The sequence below is a fragment of the Pteropus alecto genome, unplaced genomic scaffold (genome assembly GCF_000325575.1).
Source record: "Pteropus alecto unplaced genomic scaffold, ASM32557v1 scaffold152, whole genome shotgun sequence".
In the NCBI taxonomy this organism is placed as follows: domain Eukaryota; kingdom Metazoa; phylum Chordata; class Mammalia; order Chiroptera; family Pteropodidae; genus Pteropus; species Pteropus alecto.
The window spans coordinates 7,900,028-7,919,768 of NW_006432227.1; the positions used below are offsets into that span (position 1 = coordinate 7,900,028).

A 19,741-nucleotide genomic window follows, 5' to 3' on the forward strand; every position below is an offset into this window, starting at 1 on the left:
AGATACTACATATATATGCATTAATGTTCTAGGGAAGGCTTTTATCAGAAGGCAATGAAGTGCCATGTGATTTAAAATAGAAATAGAATGTTTCATTTTACAAAGTAATAATCTAGCTCTTTAATTATAATCACATGGTAAACCATTTACTGAATGCCTGAAAATAGAACATAAATAAGTCAAATAAGTAGGAAGCTCATTGAGCAAACACCATTATTCTAAGGAAATCCAGTATGTTATAAATTAACAGGAAAATCAAACAAAAAAGTACATGTTCAAAAAGTCTTTAAATGATATTTAACTGGAGAATTGTGAAAAAAATATGTACTTTAGTTATTTTAATAATTAAGATTATGCTTTAACAGAAAGAAGAGACTTTTGAGATCTGTGAGGTCTGTAAAATTTTTATGAAATTAAGTAAAGTGAAATTGCTTTTTCAAAAGCAATGGTATGCAAAAATGTGTAGTAGGCTGAATAATGTCCCTCAAAGACATCAGGTTCTAATGCTTAAAACCTGTAAATGTCAATTTATTTTAAAAAAGTAATAATATTTTTGCAATCATATTTATCTTCATAAGAGGGAGGCACTTAATGATTTGGGAAACAGCCTATTCCGATAGAAAAATATGATAAAATTAGAATAATTCATAGGAAAGCATGCTTTGAAGACAACAATGATGTGGCTAGACAACCATTCATTAGTGCTAAAGAGATGACATACATGATTTAGATGATGAGATTAGGCATTTTTGAATTGATGATATTTAGAAGACATTTTGAATTTGTGTTGATACTTTAATGTGTTGAGACTTTTGGAGTTGTTGGTATATTTTACATGGGTTATGGACATGAATCTTTCAAGGCCAGAAATAAGAATACAGTAGGGCGAATAATGTCCCTTAAAGATATCAGAATCTATCTCCGATCATGCAAACATAAGGTTTATATTATCTCACTAAGAAAAAAAAAAATGCAAGGCGTTTGAAGAAATGATTAAATTTAAAATGTAGATATGAGGATATTGTTCAGGATTATATCTGGGCAATTGGTAAGTGCTATCACATGTATTCAATTTGACTATGGACCCGAGATTAGAGTGATTTAGCCCAAACTAAGGAGAGCTGGAAGCATGAGAAGCAGGAACAGGTAAGAGACGATTCAACCTTCAGCCTTCAGAGAGATTGTGGCCTTGCCCACATACCTTGATTTTAGTCTAATGATACTGATATCAAGTTTCTGGCCTCCTAAACTGCGAGAATAAGTGTGTATTGTTTAAACCACTGAGTGTGTGGTAATTTGTTACAGCAGTCATAGCAAATTTGTACAATATAAAAGAGGCTATCTGCTATCTGAATTATATTAACATTTTCTTAATAAACTTAAGATATTAAATAAATCACCCAAATTTAATCTAGTAGTGTGAATATTTAATTTTATAATCACTTGCACCTATTTCATTAATAAAATCAAATGCCTATTGGAACAAAATAAATTTATATTAGAAGACAGATTTTATTATCAAATTTTAAAGATGCAAAGAAAGAGAGTAGGTAAAGGATGTGGATACAGGTAGTTTTGTAATTTGGTGTATAATGCATTTATTTACGAGTGCCAAATTTTACTTCAAATCTGTTTTTCCCTACCTAACTTAGTTCAATTTTCAAGACAAAATGACCTAGCAAATATAAAGTTTTCAGGTGACATATAAATACAGAAGAATGACTATTTTTTTCTTCACCCTATTATTATCTGGTAGTGTACCCTATAACCTGCAAACCTGCGTCTCTCACCATATATCCTTACTTTTCCAATCTTCTAGATTACCCTGAGAATTGTCCAGAGGTCTATTTTTACCTGTCTTTCCAAATGAACACAACAAATAGTTTAAAAGTCATGCTCTTTCTAATGGAGTAGATCAAATGTCTTATTTCCAGAACTTATATTTTCATCTCTAAAAATTATATTTGACGATGATTACATAGATGGTGGTGATGATGATGGTGATTTTGTGATGTGTTGTGATGTGTGTGTGTATGTGTACATAGTGTGTAGTGTAGTATAGCCCTGGGATAGAATGTTTGATACAAAGACACTTAGAAATCTCATAATCACATATTATTTTTAAGCTAATATCTAACCCTGAATATATATTTTCAACTTATTCATTAAACTGGTATAACACAAATAATATAAAATATTTTTGTTTACATTTACCTGTAGTTACTTATTTAAATACCAGTCCATATCTAATGATTTCGGTCTTACTTACTCTTATTATAAATATGTCCTGATTTTCCATCTTAAACCTCCTTATCAAGATAATAGTTCCATATTGTCTTCTTAGTTTTATTTCCTTTCAAATCATACAGAAAATTGTGCTATTTCCTGAAGTAAAGGATCTTTTACAGATCCATGTATTAGGTTTGCTCTTTAATCCTGTAATAAATTTACCCACTAATCTTTGTATAAACCTTCATATACTTCAAGTTGAAAAATTCACAATTTCCCATTCCACCAGGAAAATTTAGCTGTATTGCATGCTGTTTGTCCACTGCCCTTCATTGTAGGATTTACTATTGTTATAGTGCCATATATTTCTGTGCCTGCTTCAGTAGACAAAAATTTCTTAAGAAAAAATAACTTTGATAAAATAGTTGTGTTGTTAAAACTTTATAATAAAATATTTGTGTAATAATTCAATTTATATAATTGCATGTACATATTTCAGAACAGATAATATAAAAGCTATAGTAATATAGAGAGAAATAATTTTAGTCAAAAAGAATATGCAAACAGACCCATCAATTAAAATTTGATTTCTAACATTTTTAAAAGATTATTTCTTTCTTCAGGAGAATACAACAGGCACCAATCTATTTTTATGCATAGATATAAATTTAAATTGAATAAATCCAAGTGAAGTTTCCTAATTCAACTTCAAGAGAAATTCTTTTCATAAATTTAAAATATGTTCTCTAGATAAGATGCACATTTTTTAGCATTTTCAGAGAACTATTACAAAATAATAAAATCACTTATTTTTTATAGAGAGGAAAGCTGAGACATAGTGGAATTGTCAATATATGTGCAGCAGACAATTGTAGCTGAAATAATAAAGCAGTGTAATCTATTCCAACTGTGTTTCACTTCATATAATTTGTGTTGGCATTTAACATTCTGCCCAGCAACTTAGTATGCTTTGCAAACATTTTCTTAATATTATTTAAAACATCTCTACTAGAATTTGGTTCAAAAATGTTACTACATTATCATGGAATACTCCTTCCTCTATTTGTGCTTTTTTTTTTTCTGACGATGGTGCCCTAAAGGTTTTCAGTAACAGTTGCAAGAAAAGACATTTTCAGAGTTAGATAACAATGCACATGTGAATTCAGAATTTGCAGTTATTGTACAAAATATAAAAGCGATTATCCATGTTTTCTTGCTAGATAGTGAAATCTTAAATATGATTTTCAACATGAACGTTAAGGCATAATTTATAAATGAATATATAAAGGTAGAAATGTCAAGGTTTCTGAAGTCAGTGAGAAGAGAATTCTTCTAGTAATACATATCACTATGGAATACCCTGAATGTTTCTTAATTGGCAAAACAACTTCAGGCCTGGAAGTACTGGTCAATGATTTTTTTTTAACTGCCTCTAGAGGGAAATATCAGAAAGCTCACAGCGGAAAAAAAACGTTTCTCAATATCCACATTACATTCCATGACCTGACTGATCTAGAAATTGGAGAAGGTATAGAGATAAAGATCTCAGAACACCTACAATATTGCTACCCAGGAAGGGAATAATATCAGGAAACTGAGTAGTTGAAAAGTGTTGGAGTATCGAAATGGATTATGTTCACCTGATTCCATCTCTCAACAAATTACTGACTCACATTTTAAACAAAAGTAAGTAGAAAGATTGCACATCTCATAAAATTTTAATTTGCAAGTAAACATACTACAGAAATAGATATCCTTTTTTTGCCGCCAAATCAGAAATGATGTTAAGATTCTGAAATGTGAATTCTTTAAAAGCATGATAAAAAGGACCATGTTTCACATCTATTTGAAATATTCATTATGTATTTAATTTTTCTACCAGATGGAGATTAATAATTCTTGACTAACTAAATTTTGTTTGGATTAAATTAAATATTAACACATAATGGGCAATAGAAAAAAGTCCATCTCTATTAGCGCTCAAGTAAAATATTAGGCCGGAGAGAATTATCCTGACCCTTGTTTCAGATGTAGTTGTGAGTAACTTACATAGTAAGTTTAACTATTATCTACACAACAACCAGCAACATTTTATGTACAGGCATATTTTGATAATTTTAAAAGTAAATTTATTTTATATATAATTCCTTATAATGTTAGCAATTAATAGAATATAATAATTAAAATACCAAAGTTAGAGAAGTTGCCATAGTAATCATACGATAGAGTTTTATAAACTCATAAAAAGTTCATTGCAATTAAAAGATTGTATATGCTTAATGACATTAAGAAATCTTTGCAATTTATTGGTAATTAATAAAATGTTCATATCAGCTATTAAAAAGATACCTAAAATATATTAATTTATTTAATATTTTATTATTTACTAATACAACATAGAATACAGACAAATACCTATTTATTCTCAGATAAATACAGGGACATTATGTACATAAAATAATCCCCAATGTAGAACTGCGGGTTATTTTCTTGCCTCACTTTTTTTTTTTTAACTTTATTAAATTTATTGGGGTGACATTGGTTAATAAAACTATATAAACCATTCTTCTTTTTCAATCTCAGGAAATTTCGAGGGCTTTGCATTGAACTCTCAGCAGGACTCACCTCTCCTAGAATGGCTTGTGATGACTGCGATTTTCTATCGGAGCCGCACTATTCTTGCCCCGCGCACCTTTGTTCCATTAAAATTGTTTCCTGTACGTTTCTTTAATTTCTGCCTGCCGCTGTTCTCATTACGAAGGTGCACAGCTCTGGGCTTTCATCAATCCACAGATAAAATCTGCTACCTTTAATCCTGACCAATCTACAAAGAAAATATTGACACAGTTAACATTTGGCAAAGAAAAGAGGTAAGAAAATACATGTGATGAATATAAATAATATCATTAAAGAGTCATGAAACAAACATAAACACATATAAACAGGAAATTTGCAGATAATGAAATACAAAAAAATCAATAAAAACAAAAAATAGTTTAACTTCAAGTCAACTAATATGCAGGGGTTGCACATTAAGAAAAAGAATTCACAAAATACATTTCCTTATATTCATAATAATTTCATAGTGTTAGTATAGGGGTAATTTAAAGTTACATCAAAATAAAAATGTTTACAAATTGCCTATATCAATTTTATATTCAAAAAATTATACTAAGGAATTTTAAAAAAGTACTAATACATATATGTCTAATGTGGTAGGATTATAGTGAAAGAAAAATATTAAATAGATCTGATTAACACAGTAAAGATTACATAAATTATCATGTTTATAAAATGTAATAGTATACTGACATTTCAGAAAATGAGGCATATTCCCATATATTGACAGACTTTAATGATCATTTGAGATAGATATGTGTGTGTGTGTGTGTGTGTGTGTGTGTGTGTTTGCTGTAGGGATTAAAACATAATTTATAAAACATAACTCCTTTCTATCACAGTTTTTAGTGTTACACTGTCATGTATAGACACACATATTATATCTATCTGTATATATACATTACAAACTAAACAATAAAGTGTTACAAATACTGATTTCTACAAATATTTTTCAAAGAAATTCAAAGGACGCGAAAAGATGCATTTATGCATCTTTCCTACTGACTCGCATATTTATCATTTTGGTATCTTTTTTTCATGTAGATTTGATTTATCGTTTTTAGTAATTTTATTTGCACTGGAAGGATTTCCTATAGTATTTCTTGTAAGTCACGTACACTAGTAATACATTATCTCAGTCTCTTATTCTGGAGGCATGTCTTTATATACACTGATTTTTATTTTAAAAATATTTTGAAGTCTATGACCATGCTACCCTGAACGAGCCCGATCCTGTCTGATCTCGGAACCTGAGCAGGATTGGGCCTGGTTAGTACTTGGATGGGAGACCACCTAGGAAGACAAGTGCTGTAGGTGTAAAAAATAAAAAAAGGAATTGTAAGCTGACAAGGTCCTTACAATCTGTGAGGTCAACCAAGGGTTGCCTCACCTAAAAAATAAAAAATAAATAGAAATAAAAAGATATTTTGCTCCATATAGAATTCTTGATTGACAAGTTTTGTGGGTTTTTTTTTTTTTTGTATTATTCCAATTCTTTGAATGCCTTCTTTATTCTACTGTCTTCTGGCTTCCATAATTTCTGATGGGAAGTCTCATGTTAATAATATCTTTTTCCATATATGTGATAAGATCTTTTTATTGCAACTTTCAACACTTTCTATGTTTAATTTAAATATTATGTGTAGGTATCTTTGTATTTATTTTACTTGGAGTTCATCAAATCATAGAACTTATGATTAATATTTTTCAACAAATATGGGAAGCTTTCAGCAATATTTTTTAAATATTATTTTATGTCTCTCTCTTGCTTGCTCTTTGTCTGTCCGTCTCTCTCCCTTTGCATTTCCTAGGCCGTTTTAAGTGGCATATTGTAGAACTCTGGATTCTGTATTAGTTTTTACTTATTTATTTGTTTTTGTAACTTGCCTAAACATATTCAATAAGAAGTCTCCCCTCCTACGTGAGGATGCTAAAGTCTCTGTTCTATTTTTTTGTTGTTGTTTTGTTTTGTTTTTGTGTTTTTTATTTTATATATTTAGCTTTTCCTCCTAAGAGTTGCCCATGTATTTGTTTAAACTAGTGGTCAGTCAATAAATGGGCAACAGTTATGCGTAAACACTTCAAGTGTGTAAGTCTTCCACCGCTGCCGACGGATCTGAGAATGTGTTGTGTAGAACATTCAAAGACTAGGATTTAAATTGTGCCTCAAATTTATTTTTCCTCTGTTCATTTCTGTTTCTTCCTTGTATATGACTGTGATTTTCCAGTCAGTGAGAGATATATAGAGAACTGTTTAAAAAGTTTTAAATTTTAGAATTTTCCCATTAAATTTCCAGATGGTCTATTGCTCTCCTGACTAGGAGCCTAAACTAATGCTTTTAAAACTTTGGTTTTCCCTTTAAGTTTCAACTGAAAATGCCATTGTAAATGGGTGGGATTTTGCCTTTCATTTTTAATGAAATCTACCCTTTGTGGAAGCAGAGATGCTGCATTCACTGTCAACACTGATAAATTAGCCACCAATGGTCAAGGAAGTAATTAGAAGCCATTTTGCAAAAATGTGAAATACATGCTAATGAAACCATACCATATCGAAATTAACGTGATGCAACTGAAGCTGCGAAAAAAATATATAGTTCTAAATGCTTATATTTAAAAAGGAGAATCCTTAAAATTTACAATTTATATTTCTATATAAGAAAACAGAAATAAATTAAAAACAAGTAAGCACAAAGAAAGACATTTTACAGCAAAACAAGATTGAATTAGATTCTAGATGAAATATATACAAAAAAATGAATATAAAGTTAGATTTTTAAATAAATTATTAAATTTAATAGGCATCTAAAAAAGATTTTATAATATCAAATTATGCAAAAAGTAAGATAAGGCAATACTGAAGTAACTTTGGGTTTCCTCAAGGCTAATCACAAATTAGAAGTTGAAGATTAAATGTAGAACTGAGACATTACAGATTACCTGGAATAATCTACTTATATTCCTCTGCAGGATACCTGGAAAAAAAGTAACCAACGTGATTAAAATGCAGATAATAGATGTAGATAATAGGATGACTACTTGATTAGTGTACATCAAATGGTTTCTATATAAATGATTCGTCGTATTTGCTGTGAATCTTAGGATGAGTTTAGCCCATTAAATTCAAATAAAAGGAGTCCAAAAATGAACCTGAGTGACTCTGGTTCATAAAGCCTGAGAACCTGAAAATAGGCTAATGCATATTTCTTGTTTACATTTTAGAATCTTGAGGCACGGAAAATTTGTTAAAACTTTCCAAAGTTCATTTCAATAGTAAATAGATTGATTTACTCAGTTCAACATCCATTCTACTACAGCACATTTTAAATCCACTTTAATAATACTTATTTAATTTATTTGAAATGTAAATATCTTCTGTATGTAGTTTAATGTGTAATTTTTCCAATGTTAAAAATAGATTAACTTTTTACAGTTACTAGTGCTCCATTTATTCATACAATGTTGCTTTCTCATCTTTCATATCTAGTGTTTAATATATTTACCTTTATATGAAGAAACAGAAGTAGAACAGAAATCTGTATTTTCCTCAATTCTACAAGAAAATGATTACTAAATAATACCATAGATTTTTTCAATCTATGTGTAAGATTAATTGATGTTTTAAAACAGGTTTTCTTTAAAAGCTCGTGAAATAGAATTATAAAATTTATTCTCCTATATTGAAATACAGCTAAATTTAAAACTTAAGTATAAATATGATGACCAGCATAATACGGACAGTCTCTAATTACAGTCACCATGTGAACTTGGAAACTATTATCTGAATCTAAATCTCTACAAACAAAATTATGATTGTATACAGGCTGCTGCTCTATTAACATTCTAATCTTCCATTAATGCGTAAATTAAGTCAATTATTATCTTATAGTTTTACCATTAATTTGTTAATTTCATCATGTATGTATGATATGCCTAAGTGTGCTTGATATTATGCTAGATAGGTCCGAAGATATAATGAAAACAAATATAGATTTATCCCTCAAGTGCTTATATTCTAGTAGGAATTATTATATTCTCTAAATTCCTGTATAAACCATATATTTGACACATACTACCTACTTATCTTATTGCATTTATCATACATCTAACAACAGATTCTGACCATTCTCAGCAGAGTAATGATATTGTTATATTCTTATCATTAGTAAAAACCTAGTATATTACTGAGAATAATATGTTTAATGGTAATTATTAATAACTGTTTGGATAAAAACCTTGTTCTTAATCTAATAAGAATGTTTTCAATTTGGGCAAAAATGGTTTGTGTCCAATGGCAGATGATTAAATAAAAAAGATGTTGTACATGCATACAGTGGAATACTACTCAGCCATAAAAAGATGAAATATTGTAATTTTCTACAATATGGATAGATCTTGAGAGTACTATGCTAAGTGAAATAAGTCAGACGGAAAAGGAAAAGAATTTTATGATTCCACTCATATGTGGGATTTTTTAAAAATGATTTAAATGAACAAACAAATAAATCCCCTCATAGACACAGACAACAGAATGGTGGCTATCGGAAGGGGATGGAGGAGGATGAAGAAGGTTAAGGGGGTCAAATACATGATCTGAATGTTAGACTTTGGGTGATGAGCACACAATGAAGTATACAGATGTCATATAAAGTTGTATACCTGAAATTTATATAATGTTATTAACCAATATCACCTCAATAAATTTAACAAAAATTATATATTTAACTTTGAAATAGAGCATATAGACTTTGGTTGATTAAATATAAGTATTTTTTACATTTTAAAGGGTTTATATGAATGTTAGACTTTGGGTGATGAGCACACAATGGAGTATACAGATGTCATATAAATTTGTACACCTGAAATTTATATAATGTTATTAACCAATAACACCTCAATAAATTTAACAAAAATTATATATTTAACTTTGAAATAGAGCATATAGACTTTGGTTGATTAAATATAAGTATTTTTTACATTTTAAAGGGTTTATATTATACTATGATTGCCTGAGAGGGCCACTTTCTGCTACTCCATGGGAAAGGTATTACACTGCCTCAGGGAGGGTAGCCTGCAATGGGATTGGTAAGTGATGCCAAGGACTGTGAGTGGATTTATGTTCAATACCTGGGTGCAGTCACAGGAAGCTCATTATTGTTGTATTACACACTATCACCCTATTCAGACTTAAAATGTTCATTTGATCTTCTTTTGCCTGAATCCTGCTTTTTTCTTTTGGTTTTCTGAATCAAGCAAGGAAAAAGGCATGCTCTTGACTGGATCTCAGTCTGGAAGTAGAGTAGAATCAGTGACAAAACATCAGTCATTTCACGTCTAATACACAGCATATTCGTAGTGCCAAAAATAAACATCCACTTTAATTCTAGATAGTATTTTCTTTATTAACAAAAGAACTAAATAAAAGAAAAAAATATTTATCCTATTTAATATTTGTTGTGTGACTCCATACTGCCTATAACTGTTGCAACCATCTCACAGCCATTAGTAGATATTCAAAATGCTGTGAATGTTATTTCATTGTGTGTATGTAGTTCTTTTCTTTATCCATTCATCTGTTGATGAACATTTAGGTCATTTCTTGCCATTTGTGACAGTGTGAATGAACCTGGAGGATAATATGGTAAAATAAATAAGCAAGACATAGGAAGACAAATGCTGCATGATCTCACTTATATATGGAATGTAAAATAGTCAAATTCATAGAAGCAGAGAGTAGAATGGTGGTCACTAGGGACTGGGTGGAGGAAGAAACAGGGAGATGTGGGTCCAAGTATATAAAGTTTCGGTTATATATGATACGTAAGTTCTGGAGATCTAATGTACAATGTATTTAGAGTAAACAATACTGTATTGTATGATTGACATATGCTAAGAAGGTAGATATTAAGTATTATCACCACAAAAACACATAACTATTTGTTATGTTTTGATGGATATGTTAATTAGCTTGATCATGGTTATTATTTCACAATGTATATATCAAATTATTGAGTTGTATATCTTAGTTATATACAATTTTTAATGATCAATTATACTTCAGTAAAGGTGGAAAAGTGCTAAGAATGTGAAGGCAAGAATTTGGAGAAGGTTTGGTTCATTAGAATTAATTATGAAAATGCAGCACATTAACTCTGGATATTTTGTAGTATGATATATAAGTTCTATAATTTTAAACCAGTTTGGGTTATGGCATTTTGATATTAGCAGCAAATGTTAATTTTTGGAACCTTCATTTTACATTATGATTTTCTTTGGAATATTTATACCAATGAGTGGTAAGAAGCTTTCATTCTAAATTTTTTTTGTTTCTTACTTTATTAACCAAATAATCAAATGAATATTGAAGAGTAACTCAGACAAAGAATGATAAAGTATTTTAAAGGATAATATACATTGATTACTTTGAAATATAGCTTGAACTTAGACTAATAATTAAAATAATAAAATTAGCAGCTCTTAGAATGAAGTAAAAATATTCTTCTGTTTTGGGAAAAATGAAAACTATGGCCAAACTTGAAGAACAGCATACAAACTATTAAATGATAAAAAAATTTTATTTATAAAATATTATAATTCAAAACTTCAGTTATGTATACAAGATTATCTTAAAACAATGATCCTTAGTTTTAAACGTAAAGCAAAATAAACTATTAGAAAATTGGAGAAAGGTAAATTGATTAAGGTCAATGTAGAAATTGATAAAATATCATAAATATTAAAAAGAAATTTAAACTTTATACTCAATAAAAATAAATTATTAGAAATCAACACTTTAAAGAGTATTAATAGTAAATAATTATGCATAAGTAAAAATAAACAAATATCCAAAGGATATTAAAAGAATATTGAATATATGTATAATACTCTATGTAAATTATTTGAAGATATATATTCCCAGGTTAAAACACATTACTTTATCAATTAATATATTTTTCATACAATAAAGAACAAATTCTAAAAACAGGTATTTTGCAAATTTAATTACACTAACTTCAGAAAACATGTTGGGACAATTGGTATTTGTGTTAAGGAATTTAAGGGTTTAGAGCAGTTTATGATTAATTTTTCAATATATTATATGAACACTTAAAAAAGATATGTACTTTTTAAATCATGACACAATTAAAAAAGTGTATATTTGCTTAGAGAAGTTAAATATATTATTTATTTCATTTTTCTCCTTCCATTATTTTATTTTAGTGTTCCGATATGGCTACAGGTCATTTCCTGAGTCTTACCTTCATTCTGTGTCTTTTCCATTTACTTGTACATTTTAATTTGCTTTATTGTATTTTGCTGTTATTAAAATTATTTAATATATAAATATTCATGCAATTATACCTGCATTGTAGAATCTATTATATTTAATTTAAAATTTTAAGTTTTTTTACATTCAAGTACTTTCGCCTTAAATCCACATCATATAAAATTACTACTTTGGCTCTCTTTCCTTACACACACATTTTTCTGACCCATTTTTATTATTCCTTTCTTCAGCATGTTCTTATATAATATCTGAATATGGGAATTCCTTTTCTAAATGAGTATACCTCATTAAAAGTATTTCTTTAAGATGTATATTTAGTATTATTGCTATCTTCTTATTTTCCTCTGGTTATTTTTCTCAAATTGTTGTTTTTGATATATTATTTATATTCTATCATATTCTGTCTCGGGCATGTGTTCTGGGTTTCCACTTCATTTTCTCACCTCGCATCCTATTCATTGTGGTCTACTGTGTCTCTTCCCATCAATCCTTCATTTTTCAGGAGAATTACTGGTGTCTATTTTTCTCCCTTTCTGTGTTTTGATGGTTTTGGAAAGTAAGGCTCAGCTGGGATGTTGGTAATATAAATTGTTGGATTTGTTCCCTACATTTTTTTTCAGTTATTGAATTGAAAGTACTGTGCAAGGATTTATTCCATTCTGTAAAGGAGTACTGCATAATTCCTCATTTCAGGATGGACTCCTGAGACTTTGCCAATGCAAGAGACAGTTTGATATATCATCCTGTTGCTGACATGTAACCAGGAACTGCTCTTCTCTTCTCACTCACAAGAGCAGAGATAGGTAGAGAAAAAACAAAAATGCAAAAAAAAAAATCAACAACAACAACAACAAAACACTATTTTTGGTTATACTGACAGTGGAAGGCAATTACATGGAGTTTTGGGTACACTTTTAACATCATATTCTTATTAAGACTTGTCTCTTTGTTTAGTATTGCGGGTTTTTTTTAAATAAATATTATTTTATTAAAGAAGATAGTGTAGGCTATGTTATTATAACAAACATACTTTAAAATATCTGTATATTAGCTAAGAAAAGTTTTACTTCCTACTCATATTGCAGTCTGGTACAGACCGGAGCTTTCTCATTGGTGACTTGGGCATCATGCCACCCATGTAGATCTACATCACTGACTCCAAAGGCCCTGCTGAAGGGCAAAAAAAGGCAGAGAAAAGTTGTACAGTGAGCCAACCTGTATGGGCCAAACCTGGAAGTGTTTTATATCACATATGCCTATATTTTTCTAATCAGAATTCAATCACATGGTCCCTGGCCTAACTCCAAGAAAGATTTGGAAGAACATATTTCAAGAGTGCCAAGGAAGATAATGTTTTGAATACATCCTATTATCCTTGATGGAGCATTTTGGTTACTAAAGCATTTTCTTCCACTTTCATGCATAGAACATTTTTACCCCTCCCTGTGAGAGACAGTATAAAGTCCCATCTGGTCACAGATTATTGCTCAGAGTCCATATCTGTAGGAGCCATCTAACCCAGATGTGACTCCCTTTAGTCTGGAGGCCTACAAAGTTAAAAGGCAAATTATCTTCCCCTCTCCAGCACAAATATCCAATATGCAATGATGGGAAAGGCACAGAATACACACAGTAATTGCTCTCGTTTGGAAAGGCAAAGAATGGGAGGCATACACTATTGACTGAACAAAAACAATTTAAATCCCACTAGGAAGAGAGTTTATTAAGGTCCTCAGGCATCACACTGGGAGTGAAGGAATTACCTTGATTAAATTCTGATTCTATTCACTGAAGGGAATCCGTTATCTACTGTCTTTGTGATCCCTGGCTCTGATCTCTGAGAACTCCTCGTTCATTATTCTCTTTAGCCATATCTAAAATGGATAATGAAGACAATACACTTCTTAAGAGGTCTATAATGAGATTTTCTTCTCCTAAAAAAATGTTGATGCCCAGGGCTTTAAAAAATATCTTGAAGATTTAAAGTCTTTTCTAGATGAACTAATGATTTCTTCAGTAAGCCTACAAAAACTTAATAAACTTCTGATCCATTTGTTTCTGCCATCTAAAATTGCTTTCTGGACAGAGATGGCAAATTCATTTTACTTCCCTGGTTTCTGGCCCCATGATTCTCTCATTCTCTTACTAGTTCCTAGAAAATATCTGCGACTATCAGGGAAAAGAAAAAATTTTTAAATATGGGAGGCCATCATTAATTTGAACTTCTTTCTGAGTCACTTTATTAGATCAAGTTTGTTTTACTGGGCTCTTTTCCATAAAACTTTTATAAAATTCCATTTCAGAAATATTCTCCCCCATCAAATTTTGTAAGCATGACTTCTGCCTCCAAATTTATAGCAGGAGACATCCATATTTTCAGTCTCTTACATCTCTTTCCTTGTTGCCTAGGATATGAGAAACAATGCTTTGAGATATAGCTTAGTTTTTTAGCAGTACAACACCCTATATCTGTATCAATTTCTTTACTGATTGAAATAGACTAGACTATCCTATACTAATAGCTTGCCAAATCCCATAGTCTTAATTCATTATAGTATTATTTATTAATAGTAGTATTATTTATTTAAGTTCTGTTTATTTACTATTCATCTCATTGTCCACAGTTCATCTTTTAAATGATGATTCTGTGACTTCTTCCTTGTTGTTAGTGTGGCATCTAACCCAGGGCTTCCACAGAACTATGGAAGGGAAAAAGGAAGACAGAGAGTGTTTTTAAAGTCCCATCAGCTTGCTTCATTTATCTTTATATTCCATATCCCAGAACTTAGTTCCAAACCAACTTCAACAAAGGTTTTGGAATATGACTTCCTGTTCTCGAGGAGAAAACAATGTAATGAATTCTCTTCCATACGTGATTTTTGGTACAATTAGCATTAGACGATCACAATAATTTTTGTGCCCTTTTCTACTTTAATTCAAGTGAAGAGAAGAGTAAACCACTCTGCATTTTTTAAAACTCTCTGATAGTCACTGTTTATCCATATAAGAATATGACAGTTTCCTATTGTTGAAGTAAGTTATATATCCCTAGACCAACTACACATATCTCCTCACTCAGAGTTTTCTTAAATATGTGTGTTTTCGTATTTTTTTCCTGCTTTCTTTCTTCCCTTTCATTTCTCATTCACATCTCTATTTTTTTTTTATCCTACATTGCCTTTGAAAAAATAAGCAGGATCAATGCATAAATGTAATATTAAGGAAAATGCATAAAGCTATTACTTTGTAAGTTCTAAATAATCATTGACCTATGTTAGAAAATACACATAAACTACAAAGTAAAACAAAAAGTGAAGATAAGGATTATTTAATTGATTTCTCTAATCAAAACTTGTACACTTTTTGCTCCCTTTCGACAATTATCCAAGTTATCACTATATTATTATGCTATTCATCAATAATAAAACCTGTGGTATTTATCCAATATTACTCCCTGGATTTTCCATTAACTGTACTCAGAAACATTTTAATGGGTTATGGAGGCCTAATTCAATGATATTCTTCCTGAAAACTTGACCTAGCTGCTTGAAAAATATGCTTTCCCTTCTAATTAAACCCGGTCGGTTCAGAAATGTGGTTACTTTAATTAGCTACCTGAGATGATGACCTCCTCTTTTCATCCTTAGTTCCAACATATTTCACTACTTCTATGACTTGTTAGATAATTTTTAAAATACTACTACATCTGCAAGAATTACTACTTTCCTTTTTGTCTTAGAAGATAACACAGTAAGGAACAATAAGTAAGATTCTCTGAGGGTCAATGCATATTTTTTTTCTTAAACTTTCTTCTACCAAAAAAGAAAATCTTATCACTTCTCTAACAATATTATCCCATAAGGTGACACATTAAACTTTAAAATGAGATTGATTTTTGTCATAAACTTAATGACATCTTTATGCAAACTTTTATTGTCTGTTGGGTATCAAGATAGGAGGAAAAGGTCATCTTCCTCTTTGAATCTGGAATGTGAGTGTCTCAGGATTATTTTTTTTATTTAGCCAGCACAGGGGAAAACTGCATACCTTTGGGTAAATGCACAAAGAATACAAAATACTACTTTTCTCTACCCTGGAGACAAGGCCTTGATATACAAACAATCCTCTTTATACTGCTGTTTTAATTAAGAAGATATAAGCCACATCTATTAATTTGATACAATGACTATAACTAGGATGGTAAATTGGAGGTTGCTAATTTATTTTATTACCGAATGTTGACATAAATATAAAAATATAGACAAATTTATCTGAATAATATTCAAATAATCATCCAGATTCCACTTATAACTTAGACATATTCTTTCCATTCAAGTGATATATTGTAGTTTCATTTTGAGGATATTAATAAAATATAATATAAATTGGGTAGTTAATGCTGTTTTTAGAAATGAGTTTTTAAAAGTACAAATAAAAATACCATTGTTCTATGTCTGTGTTTTCTAGGTAACCATAGGAAAATTCTATGCTCAGCCTTTGTACTATAACTTTGTTATAAAACCAACTTCTTTTCAGTATGCTAAAATCTTAGTTCTCTCCTTTAGAAGCATGTTATTCTGGACTTGTACAAACATTTCCTGCCAAGTTTTAAAAGGTACTTACATGTTAATCCAGGTCCAGTTTTGTATGGTCCTGTATAAAATAAAAAAACTGAAGTTCTGTCAAAAAAATAGAAAAACACCAGAAAAGAATCTAATAAGAGGATAAGAAATGATACTAAGGTGGCATAGAATTCCTCTGAGTCGAAGTTTAGAAAACGAAAAAGGAGAGAAGGGTCCACGGATATTTCCTAAGGCTAATCTTGTCTAACACTTCATAACTGAATAATATTTTTAAAGCAGAAACTTGACTTTAAATTTAATGGTTTCACAAATATATATACATACCTTTTACTTTGCAATTTTGATTTTACACTAATAGTGTAAACATCATTAATCTTGCCCCACACACTCAGTACGTAAAATTAGATTGTATACCTGAACTCTAATTTATGTTCATTTGCCATTTCATGCTAATATTAATTAATTTAGAGTTTCACTGTCGGAGTTCTGGAGAATACATGGTTCTGAGATAGATGGAAAATCCGGGTATCCATGACATTATTTTTGCCATCAGATAACCTCCTTCTGGACTGATTTTTAGTGATTTATTCACACAGGGCACTGTTGATTTTCTCAGCCTCTCTCCTTCTCTTCTTTAAGCTTGTGGTCTCTGTGCCTTATCTCTGCCATCTCCAGGTACACTGAAAAATATTCTAAAACACCTTTGTTTCTGGTCATATCTCTGGTATCTCTGTCCAAGGACACCAAATATATATTCCTACTACCATACTAATTCAAGAAACTAAAAGATCTTCAAATTTATTCAAGGGTTTGAGAAATACACAGTCTGCTCTCAGATCTTGTACTTAAGTACGTTCTATCTCACGGCACTATCTCAGGAATCCACCAATGCTGGAAACTCTAGCTTCTTTCCAACACATTTTCTATTTGTATCTAGACTTGGGCAGAAAACAATTTTTATGTAACCATGATTCTTTTACATCTTTTACCTTAAGTCAAAACTTAGAATTATAAAAGTCAAAAGCCCAGAATTGACTATATCTATGGACTTCCTTGCACTGTCCCTCATTACCTCTTTTCCTAGGGCCATGAATATGATATGTGGTATCTGCATGCACTAGGGAGAAAAATGTGTCAGCTACAAAGTACAAGGTGGGAGAAAACAGTTACTATATTAAAATATTTATATACACTATAATTGTTTTGGGGCAGAGCTCTCTAAAACCAACAAATGGAAAGAAAATTTTTCTTTTATTTTTAAAATAATCAGATAGAAAGAAGAAAAATTCAGCTAATGAAAATGACTAAATCTTTTTCTTTGTATGTAGAAAAATAATTTATACAAGGTCTTCCAGAGATAACATGTATTATTTCACTAAATTCGAAAAGGAAATATGGTATTGTGTGAAACATAGAGCGATGAACATAACGACAGTTAATAAAAGACTTTTTCAAAGACAGAGTTAAATCATTTAACTTCAGAGTTATATACATATTTTCAAATTCATTATATTTATTATAGAATTATTTAATATAATGCAATTTCCAATATAAAATTGCCTATAATAACATTATATTGACACACATACCACATGCACTTTAAAGTAAGGGTAAAAGTCCACAGTGCCTTAACCTCTAGGTAGGTCCCTCTAAGTAGGTGGTTTCTTTGGCCACCTTGCAGTATGAATAATCTCTGTCAGACTCTCCCTGGTAGCTTCTCTTGCTATCACTATGGATTGGATCAGAGAAGAACCTCTAGCAGAGATCCAGCTTTCAATTATTATGAAAATGGAAAGACATCAGGAAACTCAGCAACACACCAGTGTGCCTTGCAATTATTTTTTACTGCTTCCAGCTCATTCTCTTTTATGTCTTCTCAACACTGTCTTCTAACATATAATATGCATGTTTAAATCCAATTTATCCTTTATATACTTAAAAGTTCTTAGAATGGACCTTATTTTCATGCTTTTGAATAATGAATATTAAATTTAACTGGTTTCTTTGTTGCTATTCTTTCGCCTCTTTAATCTGCCCTTATTATTGTGGTCATTGGGCTACTTTCTAAGAACTGTTCATTCCTCAAGATAACAGCCTACTCGCAGAGAGTCATTTGGTGACTCTCTGTTGTTTATCGAAAGGACAATATAAAACAAGGGACTTTATACTCAAGAATGACTCTGAGAGCCTTGATTCTGAGTATATAAAATGGAATTTATTAGTTGATCCATCACAAATGTCAACAGAGGATACATAAAGATGGAATAAGTAGCTGATGTGGTGGGTTTAGGCTTTGGTGTGTGAATATAAAACACTCACTGTTGATTTTCTTTTTCTCACTGGTACTGGGAAGTGAGGAGGTATCTGTAAAGCCACATGGTTGTAGACAGCAGACAGGATAAGTGATAACGGATGTTGGAATTTTTAGATTGTTTCATGGTTGGTTTTATGTTGGTTCATATAATAAAATACCAAAGACAGTTGGGGGAAATGTGGAAAGTTATTCCAAGGAAAGTCTTGATGCCATGATTAAACAAATTAAATTGCAAAACAGATATGTATATGGAAGAGTTAAGCAATGCATATTTGAAGGAATTCATTTTATTAATGTCCACTTCATAATATGATTAGAAACATGACTTTTTTCTCAAATGAAGATTCTACAGGTTCATCTCTTCCTATTTTTTGGCATGAAGTTTTTCTATGGATGTAAAAAAATCATTGCCTTGTGTAGAAAATATATATTTCTTCCATCAGAAGATTAAATATAATTGGTCTGTGATACACAATAGGTTTTAAATAAAATCTACCATCCCATATCCACTGCGAACTTTATGCAATTATAAATATAAAGTATTCTTTTCATGCAGTTTAACTCAAGCTCAAGGTTCTAACTAAATCCTAAAATTTTCTAAAGGTACATTCAATTTTGTTGCATTTTTCTTCATTATAAACTATACTTTCTACCATATGTCACACTGCTATAGGACAGCTGTCATTTCCCAGGGTTTATCATTCCTGC

At 30.5% G+C, this 19,741-nt stretch overlaps 1 pseudogene; it reads left to right on the top strand.

Moving 5' to 3' along the window:
• Positions 1 to 6,047: 6,047 nt before the first annotated feature.
• LOC112475889 lies at positions 6,048 to 6,165 on the top strand (annotated as a pseudogene).
• Positions 6,166 to 19,741: the final 13,576 nt, after the last annotated feature.